This window comes from Danio aesculapii, chromosome 1, assembly GCF_903798145.1.
Source record: "Danio aesculapii chromosome 1, fDanAes4.1, whole genome shotgun sequence".
Taxonomy (NCBI): domain Eukaryota; kingdom Metazoa; phylum Chordata; class Actinopteri; order Cypriniformes; family Danionidae; genus Danio; species Danio aesculapii.
In genome coordinates this window covers 58,655,290-58,667,562 of record NC_079435.1, presented here as the reverse complement: position 1 = coordinate 58,667,562, position 12,273 = coordinate 58,655,290, and the positions used below count along the sequence as shown (strand labels likewise).

Sequence of the window (12,273 nt, the reverse complement as noted above, 5' to 3'; positions counted from 1 at the left end):
GGAACAAGTGAAGATGAGTACATGGTGATTAACCCAAAAACTCAAACAAGCATTAATAAAGTCATTCTTTCACCTTCCAGATAAGAAAGTAAGTTTATAGCAGCATGTGGGGGACCCTTATAATGGATTTTAAGCATGAGTCAAATCCTCCATCAGAGCCAGCGCTGGTCTGTAAACGCTGTGAGCAAATGTTTGTACAGTCGAGCACTAGAGGGAAAACTTACAAAAGAGCCTGTGATTCTTTTCACTGTAATGCCACGAGTCTCAGACGGACAAAGCCTGTCAGGAGACCCTGCTGGGAGGCCTGGGCTTCTGCTGACAAAGGTGCATGTCTGTCAGCCGGAGGAAAAGCCTCTGAGAATCTTTTGACCATTTTATCTGAGGCTTTCTGGAGGCTATATGAAACGTTTAGGAAACACATAAATGTCCACGAGAGCAGTTTGGTCTGGACTAGACGCTATTCCAGGCCATATGGTTGCAGGACAATATTGAGTGAGGCCAGTATAGAACACCAGCAGAAACAACATTAACAGTTAGATAAAAACTGTTGACATAGCAACCCCTACCAACAGCCTAGCAACAGACCATCAACCACTTAGTAACTCTGTTGGAACCACACTTCAAGTAAACAAAAAACATACTGCATAGCAACCACATTAGAAGTAAGAAGAACTGTCCATTGCAACTCCTTAGCAAACACCTTGCAGCTCTGCAACAGCCACACTAAAGGTTAACTTATAACACTGCATAGCAACACCCTTGCAGCCACCTATTCCAACCACACTAAAGTGCTCAAATACACCGCGTAGCAACACCCTAGCAACCGCCTATTCCAACCACACTGAAGTGCACAAATACACCGCATAGCATAACCCTAGCAACTGCATTAGAAGTTTACTTCCAAAAGCAACACGCTGGCAATCAATTAGTAAGTCTGAACAGCAACACTCTAGCAAAACCAGCAGCAACAACACAAGATGTTCACTATACACAGCAACATCCTATCAACCATGTAGCAACACTGCTGCAGCCACAATAAAAGTAAATAAAAAACTGCATAGCAACACCAAAACAACCAAAATAGATGTTCAGTAAACACCCTAACAACCGAAATAGATGTATAGTAAACACCCTAACAACCGAAATAGATGTATAGTAAACACCCTAACAACCGAAATAGATCTGCAGTAAACACCCTAACAACCGAAATAGATCTGCAGTAAACACTCTAACAACCAAAATAGATCTGCAGTAAACACCCTAACAACCAAAATAGATCTGTAGTAAACACCCTAACAACCAAAATAGATCTGCAGTAAACACCCCAACAACCAAAATAGATCTGCAGTAAACATCCTAACAACTGAAATAGATCTGCAGTAAACACCCTAACAACCGAAATAGATCTGCAGTAAACACCCTAACAACCGAAATAGATTTGCAGTAAACACTCTAACAACCAAAATATATCTGCAGTAAACACCCTACCAACCAAAATAGATCTGCAGTAAACACCCTAACAACCAAAATATATCTGAGGTAAACACCCTAACAACCAAAATAGATCTGCGGTAAACACCCTAACAACCAAAATAGATCTGCGGTAAACACCCTAACAACCAAAATAGATTTGCGGTAAACACCCTAACAACCAAAATAGATCTGAGGTAAACACCCTAACAACCAAAATAGATGTGCGGTAAACACCCTAACAACCAAAATAGATTTGCGGTAAACACCCTAACAACCAAAATAGATTTGCGGTAAACACCCTAACAACCGAAATAGATCTGCAGTAAAATGCTCTGAATGTGAACATCCTAGCAACTACCTTGCAATGCTGTAGTAACCACAGTACAGTTAGAAATGTATTATACACTGTGCGACAACAGTCTAGCATCACCCACAAGAGTCCTACTAGTTTTGCAAAGTCAGACAGCACTAATGTTTCTATTTACAGCCCGAGAGTGAACTGCCTTTTAAATATCTGCAAGGTTAACCTAAAAATACAGGTTAGTGATTAATAAGTATGTTTTATAATATCAGTAGCATGCATTAATATTCTACAAGGTCACATTACGCCTGAATCGTTTGTCATTTTCCAGCGACTTTAGAGATGCATGGAGGAGCTTACAGGCATAATGAACAGAAGATGAAAAACATCTTCATAGGATTTGTTTTTCATTACATTTAAAGGAATCGTCTCCAAATATCTTCAGGGTGATTTCATTTTAGCAAAGTAATAACTGAATAAAAACATATATTCACATTTGAAATGATAGATATTTTTAAATTAAATTATATACATATTTTCCCCAGGATTTTAAGATACTGTGAAAATGGTATTCAGAATGAACCGCCAACTTATCCAGCCCTTCCAGCTGCAACCCATCATTGGGAAACACCCATACACACTTATTCACACACACACACACACACGCACACACACACACACACACACACATATATATATATATACAGGGTGGGCCATTTATATGGATACACCTTGATAAAATGGGAATGGTTGGTGATATTTACGTCCTGTTTGTGGCACATTGGAATATGTGAGGGGGCAAACTTTTCAAGATGGAAGGTAACCATGGTGGCCATTTTGAAGTCGCCAACTTGGATCCAACATTTTCAATAAGAAGATAAGAAGAGGGTCATGTGACACATCAAACTTGTTGGGAATTTCACAAGAAAAACAATTAACATCACTTTATTTGTTCATGAGCCCCCTCACATATACTAATGAGCCACAAACAGGACGTTAATATCACCAACCATTAAATATATTATATATATATATATATATATATATATATATATATATATATATATATATATATATATATATATATATATATATATATATATATATATGCACTAACCGGCCACTTTATTAGGTACATCTTCCTAGTTCCGGGTTGGACCCCCTTTTGCCCTCAGAACTGACCTAGTCCTTCATGGCATAGATTCAACAAGGTACTGGAAAACTTCCTCAGAGATTTTGGTCCATATTGACATGATAGCATCACGCAGTTGCTGCAGATTTGTCGGCTGCACATCCATGATGCGAATCTCCCGCTCCACCACATCTTAAAGGTGCTTTAATGGATTGAATCCTGGTGACTGCAGAAGCCATTTGAGTACAGTGAACTCACAGTCGTGTTCAGAAAACCAGTCTGAGATGATTCACGCTTTATGACATGGTGCATTATCCTGCTGGAAGTAGCCTTCAGAAGATGGGTACCCTGTGGTCATGTGGGATGGACAGGGTCAGCAACAATACTCAGGTAGGCTGTGGCATTGACATGATTCTCAGTTGGTACTAATGAGCCCAAAGTGTGCCAAAAAAGTCTCCCCCACACCATTACACCACCACCAGCAGCCTGAACCTTTGATACAAGGCAGAATTGATCCATGCTTTCATGTTGTTGATGCCTAATTCTGGCACTACCATCTGAATGTGGCAGCAGAAATCGAGACTCATCAGAACAGGCATTGTTTCTCCTATCTTCTATTGTCCAGTTTTGGTGAGCCTGTGTGAATTGTAGCTTCAGTTTCCTGTTCTTAGCTGACAGGAGTGGCACATGGTGTGGTCTTCTGCTGCTGTAGCCCATCCGCCTCAAGGTTGGACGTGTTGTGTGTTCAGAGATGCTCTTCTGCAGACCTCGGTTGTAACAAATAATAATTTGAGTTACTTTTGCCTTTCTATCAGCTGGAACCAGTCTGGCCATTCTCCTCTGACCTCATGCATCAACAAGGCATTTGTGCCCACAGAACTGCCGCTCACTGGATGTTTTCTCTTTTCAGGCCATTCTCTGTAAACCCTAGATATGGTTGTGCATGAAAATCACAGTAGATCAGCAGTCTCTGAAATACTCAGAACTGCAGCAGATCATCTTGACCGTGTCTATCATTGTTGCCATGTGATTGGCTGAAATTTGCGTTGACGAGCAGCTGGACAGGTGTACCTAATAAAGTGGCCGGGCCGGTGAGTGTGGGTTTTTTATATATATATATATATATATATATATATATATATATATATATATATATATATATATATATATATATATATATATATATATATATATATATACACACACACACACACACACACACACACACACATTACGCTTAATAAACAGCATATATGAAAACATTTTGTTATTAAATATGCCTCATGACACCTTCATGAAACTCTTCTGTCCCAGTGAAAAAGCAAAAATCCAGCCTTCTGTTTTCATTACACCCCTAATGAGTGAACTTGCCATAAATAACATTATGGACACTTTTTCGCCTTTCCTTCGGCATCTGCTGGTATTTATCACAGCTACAGCGTCGTCCATCCTAATTGCTGGTGGCCGTTTGCTCCTCGCTTTCGGACATGCACCACGGCCCTTTCAAAGTGACCAGGGGCCCAAACGGCTCATTTTAGACCTGAATGGCCTTGGTAAATCAGTCTGTGGCCCTCCGTCCTGTTTTATTTGTCCTTTTTATCCCTCTCTCCCGGCAGATGTGGAGCCTGGGGTGCCTGGTTATTTATCACTGTTACCTCTGGTGAGCTGAATGCGGTGGCCTGAGGTGTGATTGAGGACGGAGCCGCCATATAGAAGGAGACAAAGTCAGTCTGCAGCGAGACGAGTGGACAATTTAGGCAGAAAAAAAAACACACTCTTAAAGGCAGCAGATTAATCAGAGACAGCATTTAGAGATATGTGTTGATTTAAAAAGAGTTTCATACTGGCTGTGCTTGACTGAATAGTTCAGCAATAGGCATTTTTTCCTAAGATTATATTTTTATCTTACTTTAGTCTTTTTTATCTTGCATTTAAATTATTATTGGCATTGTTATTATTATTATTATTACTATTATTAAAAATGGTTTTTACTTTAAAGAACTGCAGATCTATTTATAAATAAACCCATTTGCATAATAATCTTAAAAACGCCTTAAATATAATGCATAACTTTTTCCTCCATTCATATTTGTTATGTGTATTTACTTATTTAAAGCAAATTATTATTGATTGCTAAACTATTTTTTTATATATATGCTTGCATGTATGTTTTTACTGCTTATAATAACAGACTATTGTTGTCAGGTGTGTGGACAGAACCCAGATGCAGCTCAGCAATAAAAGCTGTATTAATTAGGAACAAAAAATATGGACACAGAGCCCAGATAACAGCCAACAGGGCTGGAAAAAAACAACAAACCCATGGTAGGAAAACAGACAGGCATCAAACTACACGTAACATGAGAAACAAATCAGCACAGACAACAGCAAACTGGGAGAATAAAGGTGCGGTCACACTTGACTTTTCCTTCCATAGACTTCCATTCATACGCACGCGAATGCATCAGACCGGAAACGCAGGGTCATGCGTCGAGTTTCGCAGGTTGCTGCGGTGCAAAGTTCAAGCTTGGTGAACTCTAACCTGCGAAATCGCATCACTTGACTGCGTGAGATCAATCGAGCATCAAAACAGGACCTCTCTGGACAGAAATTAAAAACATGGAGCAATCGCTCGCTTTATTAAGCTACGGTCACACCAGAGTTTGTGTGTGCGAAATTCTGTCGTGTGGCGCTGCGAAAAGGGGCGGGATTAAACAAGATGATTAGACATTAATAAAGCGAGCGATTGCTCCATGTTTTAAATTTCTGTCCAGAGAGGTCCTGTTTTAATCCTCGATTGATCTCACGCAGTCAAGTGATGCGATTTCGCAGGTTAGAGTTCACCAAGCTTGAACTTTACACCGCAGCAACCTGCGAAACTCGACGCATGACCCTGCGTTTCCGGTCTGACGCATTCACGTGCGTATGAATGGAAGTCTATGGAAGGAAAAATCAAGTGTGACCGCACCTTTAATGTCTAATCATCTTGTTTAATCCCGCCCCTTTTCGCAGCGCCACACGACAGAATTTCGCATACACAAAGCCCAGTGTGACCGTAGCTTAAATAGAGGAGCAAACAAAGCCCAAAACGAGGAGTTCAGGTGAATAAATTAACAAAATGAACAGGTAACAAGATGGGCGGAGTCTAACTAATAGAATAAAAGACACAACACAAGCCATGTGCTAAACACAAAAAGCAGACAATTAACAGGAACAGGAATCTGACAAAAGCAAAATGGCAAACAAACAGCAAACAGACATGGAGCATGAACATCTGAATCCTGACAAAACCACAGTAGACCAGTGCCAGAATCCGAATGCCATGCACGCACACGACAAATTAGACATAAGTACACAGCTCAAGATAACTTGACGCTGTGCACTCACAACACAGAAAAAGAGTACATTCAAGCAAGCTCAAACCAATGCACTCACGAAAAGAACAAACAAGAGTGTCAGAGTTCTGTCATAAACTAAGAATTAAATAAACATAAGGCAGAACCCTGACAATTGTAGCATTTGCAATTAAATATGAAAATGATGCATGATGTATATTATTAATGTTTCCTAAAATAACTAATTTCCGATAAGAGCCGTAGATTAAATCAATGTGCATTATCAAAATAACCCCCCAGAAATATAATATAACATAATTTCTTTGTGTCACGGTACATTTGTTATTTTAGTTTTGCTTAATTTTAGTGAGGAAACTACTGTCTGGTTCTTGTATAAGGGATAAGTTGTTGCATCTTTAAATGTATTTGAATGACTAAAAAGCAGTTTAAAACGATAATCAAATCAGAAAACAGTTTCCTAAAATGGCTAATTTCTAATAAGAGCCACATATTAATTCAAAAAGCCTCATCAATTTAAAACCTCAAGTTTTTCATCGTCCACTAGAGGACGCAGTGGCGGTAATCAGGCTCCGTCAGGCGGGACAGTGTCACACCTCAGCCCGTGCAGTGAGTGTTCAGCCGCGGCAGATCACCCGTCCCGCCCCGCATCACCTCTCCTGTACTCTCCGCCAAAAATACGGTGCAGTTGCCATCTGGAAGCGATGACAGCGGATGACAGCTCGGAGGAAATACCGCCGGGCCTGAATTTATGGGAGTGACAGGCCAGGTGAGATAGCAGACCCGCAGAGATGACTGACCGGGCAGAGGGAGGGTTTTCCCGGGGACGGGGAGGGAGAGAGAGGGAGGAGCGCTGAGCCGCAGACAGCAGCGTTATAAAGAGTTATAAGGTTATAGTAACGCTCAACACAGCACCAGCATCATCATATCAAACAATTCATTAAACCTATCACAAATTCATCTCCACGCATGCCGACAGACGTCTTTAATTCAGCAGAAATCAAGACTTTCATAGCAACCGAACACCAAAAATATATATACTATTATTAAAACAAAATAAAATATTAGTATGGTCAATATATATTGGGAGTTAATCATAAACATTAATTATTAAGAAGCTACTAGACTGTAAAATCAACATCTCCATGCAGACAAATTTGTACCTTAAAGGTCCATATTAATACCTCAAGGGTACATATTAGTACCTAAAAAGTACAAAAGTGTTCCCCCTAAATTTTTTAGGTACTAATATATACGTTTAAGGTACCAATATGGACCCTTCAAGTACAAATGTGTACTTTTTAAAAAGGTACCACTTCAGTGACAGCTCGCGTACCTTTATTTCTGAGAGTGTACCATGAACACCAATAAATAAATAAATAAATAAATAAATTCAACTATGGATTCCCCAATCATCCACATGGGTTTGTTATCACAACAGACTGCAAATGATAATCCGAAGCAATATAAAATATTATTATGAGTTATGCATTAAAAGTTATGCATTATACATATATTCAAGGTGTTAAGATTATTATGCAAATGGGTTTATTTTTAAATAGATCTGCAGTACTTAAAAGTAAAAACCACAATGCAAATAAATCATTATTGAATATAATAACAATAATAATAATTAAAAAATGCAAGATAAAAAAAAAATAAAAGTAAAATAAAATTATAATCTTAGGAGAAAATGCCTAATGCTGAACTATTCAGTCAAACACAGCCAGTATGAAACTCTTTTTAAATCAACACATATCACTAAATGCTGTCTCTGATTAATCTGGCGCCTTTAAGAGTGTGTTTTTTCTGTGCTAAATTGTCCACTCGTCTTGCTGCAGACTGACTTTCTCTCCTATATGGCGGCTCCGTCCTCAATCACACCTCAGGCCACCGCATTCAGCTCACCAGAGTGATAAATAACCGTTGAACACCAACAAATAAATTAATTAATTCAACTATGGATTCCCCAATCATCCACATGGGTTCACAATAGACTAGCAAACGATAATCTGAAGCAATATAAAATATTATTATGGTTCATATGTAGATAACCCTATTATTAATTACTATTTAAGAATCTACACTGTAAAATCAACATCTGCATGCAGACAGACTTGATTAATTCAGCAGAAATCAAGACGTATAGCAACCATGGCCATCAATAGATAAGTAAATAACTAAATTCAACTATGGATTCCCCAATCATCAACATGGGTTCATTTTCACAACAGACAAGCAAATGATAATCTGAAGCAATATATTGTTTAATATGTAATAATAGTTCATCATAATTTTTAATTATTAAGAAACACTAAAATTGAACAGCGCAATTAACTGAGTTCATTTGACTTTTTTATTTTAATGAAAGTTTAATGTACTTAATAGAAACAAGTTATATGAATGCATGATTTGATTGCATTAGCCTGAATTTGAGATGCGGATTTAGTTCCCAGCATGCTTTGTGTCCAACTCAAACTAAATGTAAAGAAATAAAAGTGTTATTGTGTATTTGTTGTATGATTTAGTGTGAAGTTTACAGAGGTTTCTGTAAAAAAAACTGCAAAACTTTGGATTACAGATCCAGTTAAGTCAACAAAACTGTCTAATAGTCTAAGAAAATGTGACTATTTGTAAAATAGTTAATATTTTTAATATGTTAGTAAGAAATAAATACTTTAAATATAACAATTAAGTTAAATTATTTGATTGAATTAACGCAATGAGTGTGTGATTCAATATAGTAAATAAAAAAAATACTTAGTGTAGTCCTAAATAAATGACTATTAGTTAAATAGATGCATTCATTCATTCATTTTCTTTTCGGCTTAGTCCCTTATTAATCAGTGGTCGCCACAGCGGAATGAACCGCCAACTTATCTAGCAAATGTTTTACGCAGCGGATGCCCTTTCAGGCGCAATGTAACACTGAAAAACACCCATACACGCTATTTCACACACTATGGCCAATTTAGCTTATTTAATTCACCTATAGCGCATGTGTTTGGACTGCGGGGGAAACCAGAGCACCCATGCAAACTCCGCACAGAAATGCCAACTGACCTAGCTGGGGCTCGAACCAGTGATCTTCTTACTGTGAGGCGATCGTGCTACCCACTGCACCACCATGTCATCCATTATTTTATTGATTACTTAATAAATTATGTTGTTGTTTTCACTTGTCAAAAGTAAAAGACTTTCTGCTTTAATTTTTAAGGCTTGTAGAAACTTTTACTAAACCTAAACACACGTCTATTCTTACAGTAGGAGACAGTAATAACTGATTGAGCAGATACAGTATGACTATCCAAAACAACTTCAGTGTGTAACACTCATTCCAGTCTGACGATGCTTTCTTTAAGATGATTTACGCTAAAGTTTTCAAAACATTTAACCAGGAAGCACCCGATTCCTCAAAAAGTGATTTAATGTGCAGGAATGACATTGAAAATACCACAGCACACCGCAACAGATCAGCCATATCAAGTGCAGACATGCACACTGAAATCCTGTGCTCATTATTCACAGCTAAAGAAGCTGCCAGAAAGCTAAATTTAGAAGAGACGCTTCCGAATGACTGCAGATACAGTAGTGTCACGTAGGGTCGAGGTCAGGGTTGAGGTCGGGCCATATCAAACATTTTTGCAGCTGATCTCATTAGGTGCTCAATAACCTTATTTCACGTCAGCTGTCATCATACGCAAGACGTGGAATATGCTCCTAAAGGGATAGTTCACCCAAAAATGAAAATTTACTCAATATTTAATCTCCATCAAGTGGTTATAAATCTTTATGAGATTTGATATGAGATTTTATGAGAAGATATTTTGAAGAAGACTGTCAGAATACACCCCCTTGTGGCAGTCGCACAGAATATTCAGTGGTCATGTCCGAAATAAAGGAGTGCAAAAGCAAAAGCATTCATTCTCCGTGTTCACCATGGTTGAATGAATGAATGAATGAATGAAACTCATCATAGAGGGAATGTGGAGACAAGATTAAAAAGAATAATAATATTTTATTATTTATTAATAGTAAGTTTATTAATAAATTTATGAATAGTTTTTTTTTAATAGACTTTTTATTTTATTTTTTTAATTCTCATCTTGCGTGATCGGACCTGCTTTGACAACATTGGAATACATCACATCCGGTCGGCCGGTCGCATATGGTCTAGGTCAGGCATGGGCAAACTTGATCCTCGAGGGCCGGTGTCCCTGCAGAGTTTTGCTCCAACACTAATCAAACACACCTGAACACCCTAATTAGTGTCTTTAAGATCACTAGAAAGCTACAAGCAGGTGTGTTTGATTAGGGTTGGAGCAAAACTATGCAGGGACACCGGCCCTCCAGGATCCAGTTTGCCCATCCCTGGTCTAGGTGTACAGTTCAAGTATTGTAACGTATCCGCAGCTCAAATTGGATCCGAATTTTCCGCATACGAGATGATCAGAACGCCACGCAGCTCCCGGACTACTCTCCATTGGAAATGAATGACTTCCGGTCTGTCGCTTGCCGTGTGCAGTGGAAATGCGGCTTAAACCTGTAACTTTCATTGCAGAAAAACAGATACTATGGAAGTCAAGGATTACAGGTGTTCAACATTTTTCAAAATATCTTCTTTTGTGTTCAACCAGTTTGAAACAGGAGAAGGGTTAGAGTAAATGATGACAGAATTAAAATTTTTTGTAAAGTATGTTTTTAAGTATAGTTTTACCCACCATAATAAATTCACAATTTCAATAACATCTATTTCTATAATATATTTATCTTGATTAAAACAATACAGTAAAGAGAAGCATTAATAAAATAGATACAGTGTTTCCTCCAGGATTTTTTCCAGCTGTGGCGGCAGGCCCTTTTTAAACAGATCTACCAACTACCTGTGGCGTTATTTCAATGACAAATGTCGGAGCGCAGTATTACAAGTCAAGATCGCATTTATGTAATAGCCTACAAACATTTGAATCTCTTTGCTTGCGCGCTGATTTCCTTTGCTCCTGCACAAAACTTCTTTCACGCCTTCTCAAATATACGCTGCTGAAGCGCAGATCTTCTTGTGCACTCTGAAATAAACGCTGCTGAAGTGTGATTTAGTACGTTTATGTAACGAGTATGTCTCCAGCATTTATTAGATTTGCTAGAAATATTTATGAATGTCTCCAATAGACCTACAGAGCGGCATTAATGCATCCTGAAGTAAAGTGAAACAGCTATACATCGTGTTTGTTGGCCTCACGCATCACGCACCTGTCTAGATAAGATTAAGATTAGATTAGATAAGACTAGATAAGATTTACTTTATGCATATTTATTAAATTATAGTGGTTTTCCCAGAGTAAAGACGTTAGGGGTCATTCACATTTGACGTCTTTTGCACACGCTAGTTTGTTATTTTCCATATGCAACCGAAACAACTCTGGTGAAAACAAATTGACGCATGTGCGCAGAACACATGTCACGCTGCTCCTGATCCTGGTTGTTTACATGCACTCTGATATGCGTCAACATGAAAGTTGACAAAACTAAGTTCATATCATATGATGATGATGATGTTACTTTCACTAAGCATGGCTATGAAGCAGAAAGAGGGGATAATGAGTCAGGGAGGTAACTAAGGCTTCATAAAATTAATTCTCGGCCATGAGTCGGGTCTAAGACAACAGATAATTCTATAAAACATATATTGTTTTGTATTCTATATAATATTCATGCAAAAGTCTTAGAATATTACTCCAGTTGTGTCTTTACACTGTTTTTCAGTTACATTCAGGGTTGATTTCTGTTATTTATTTAAAATAATAGTTGTATAATAATAACAATAATAATAAACAAATTGTTATATTTTTTTAAACATAAATAAATATATTTAAATGTATTTATAATATTTTTTTAATATATGTATTAAAATGGTCTTTATATATAAAGTCAACCACATAGAGTCTTTATTTCTTGGGGGATGGGGAGGGGGTATGTTTGGGGTGGTTTCTCCTAGGGTGCCATTTAAACTAGAA

The 12,273-nt window shown here is 37.9% G+C and overlaps 1 protein-coding gene across 2 annotated transcripts in view; it reads right to left on the bottom strand.

Annotated features, from left to right (window-relative positions):
* gpc5a (glypican 5a) overlaps positions 1-12,273 on the bottom strand; it is a 351,674-nt gene that overhangs the window by 238,287 nt on the left and 101,114 nt on the right. The window lies entirely within an intron of this gene.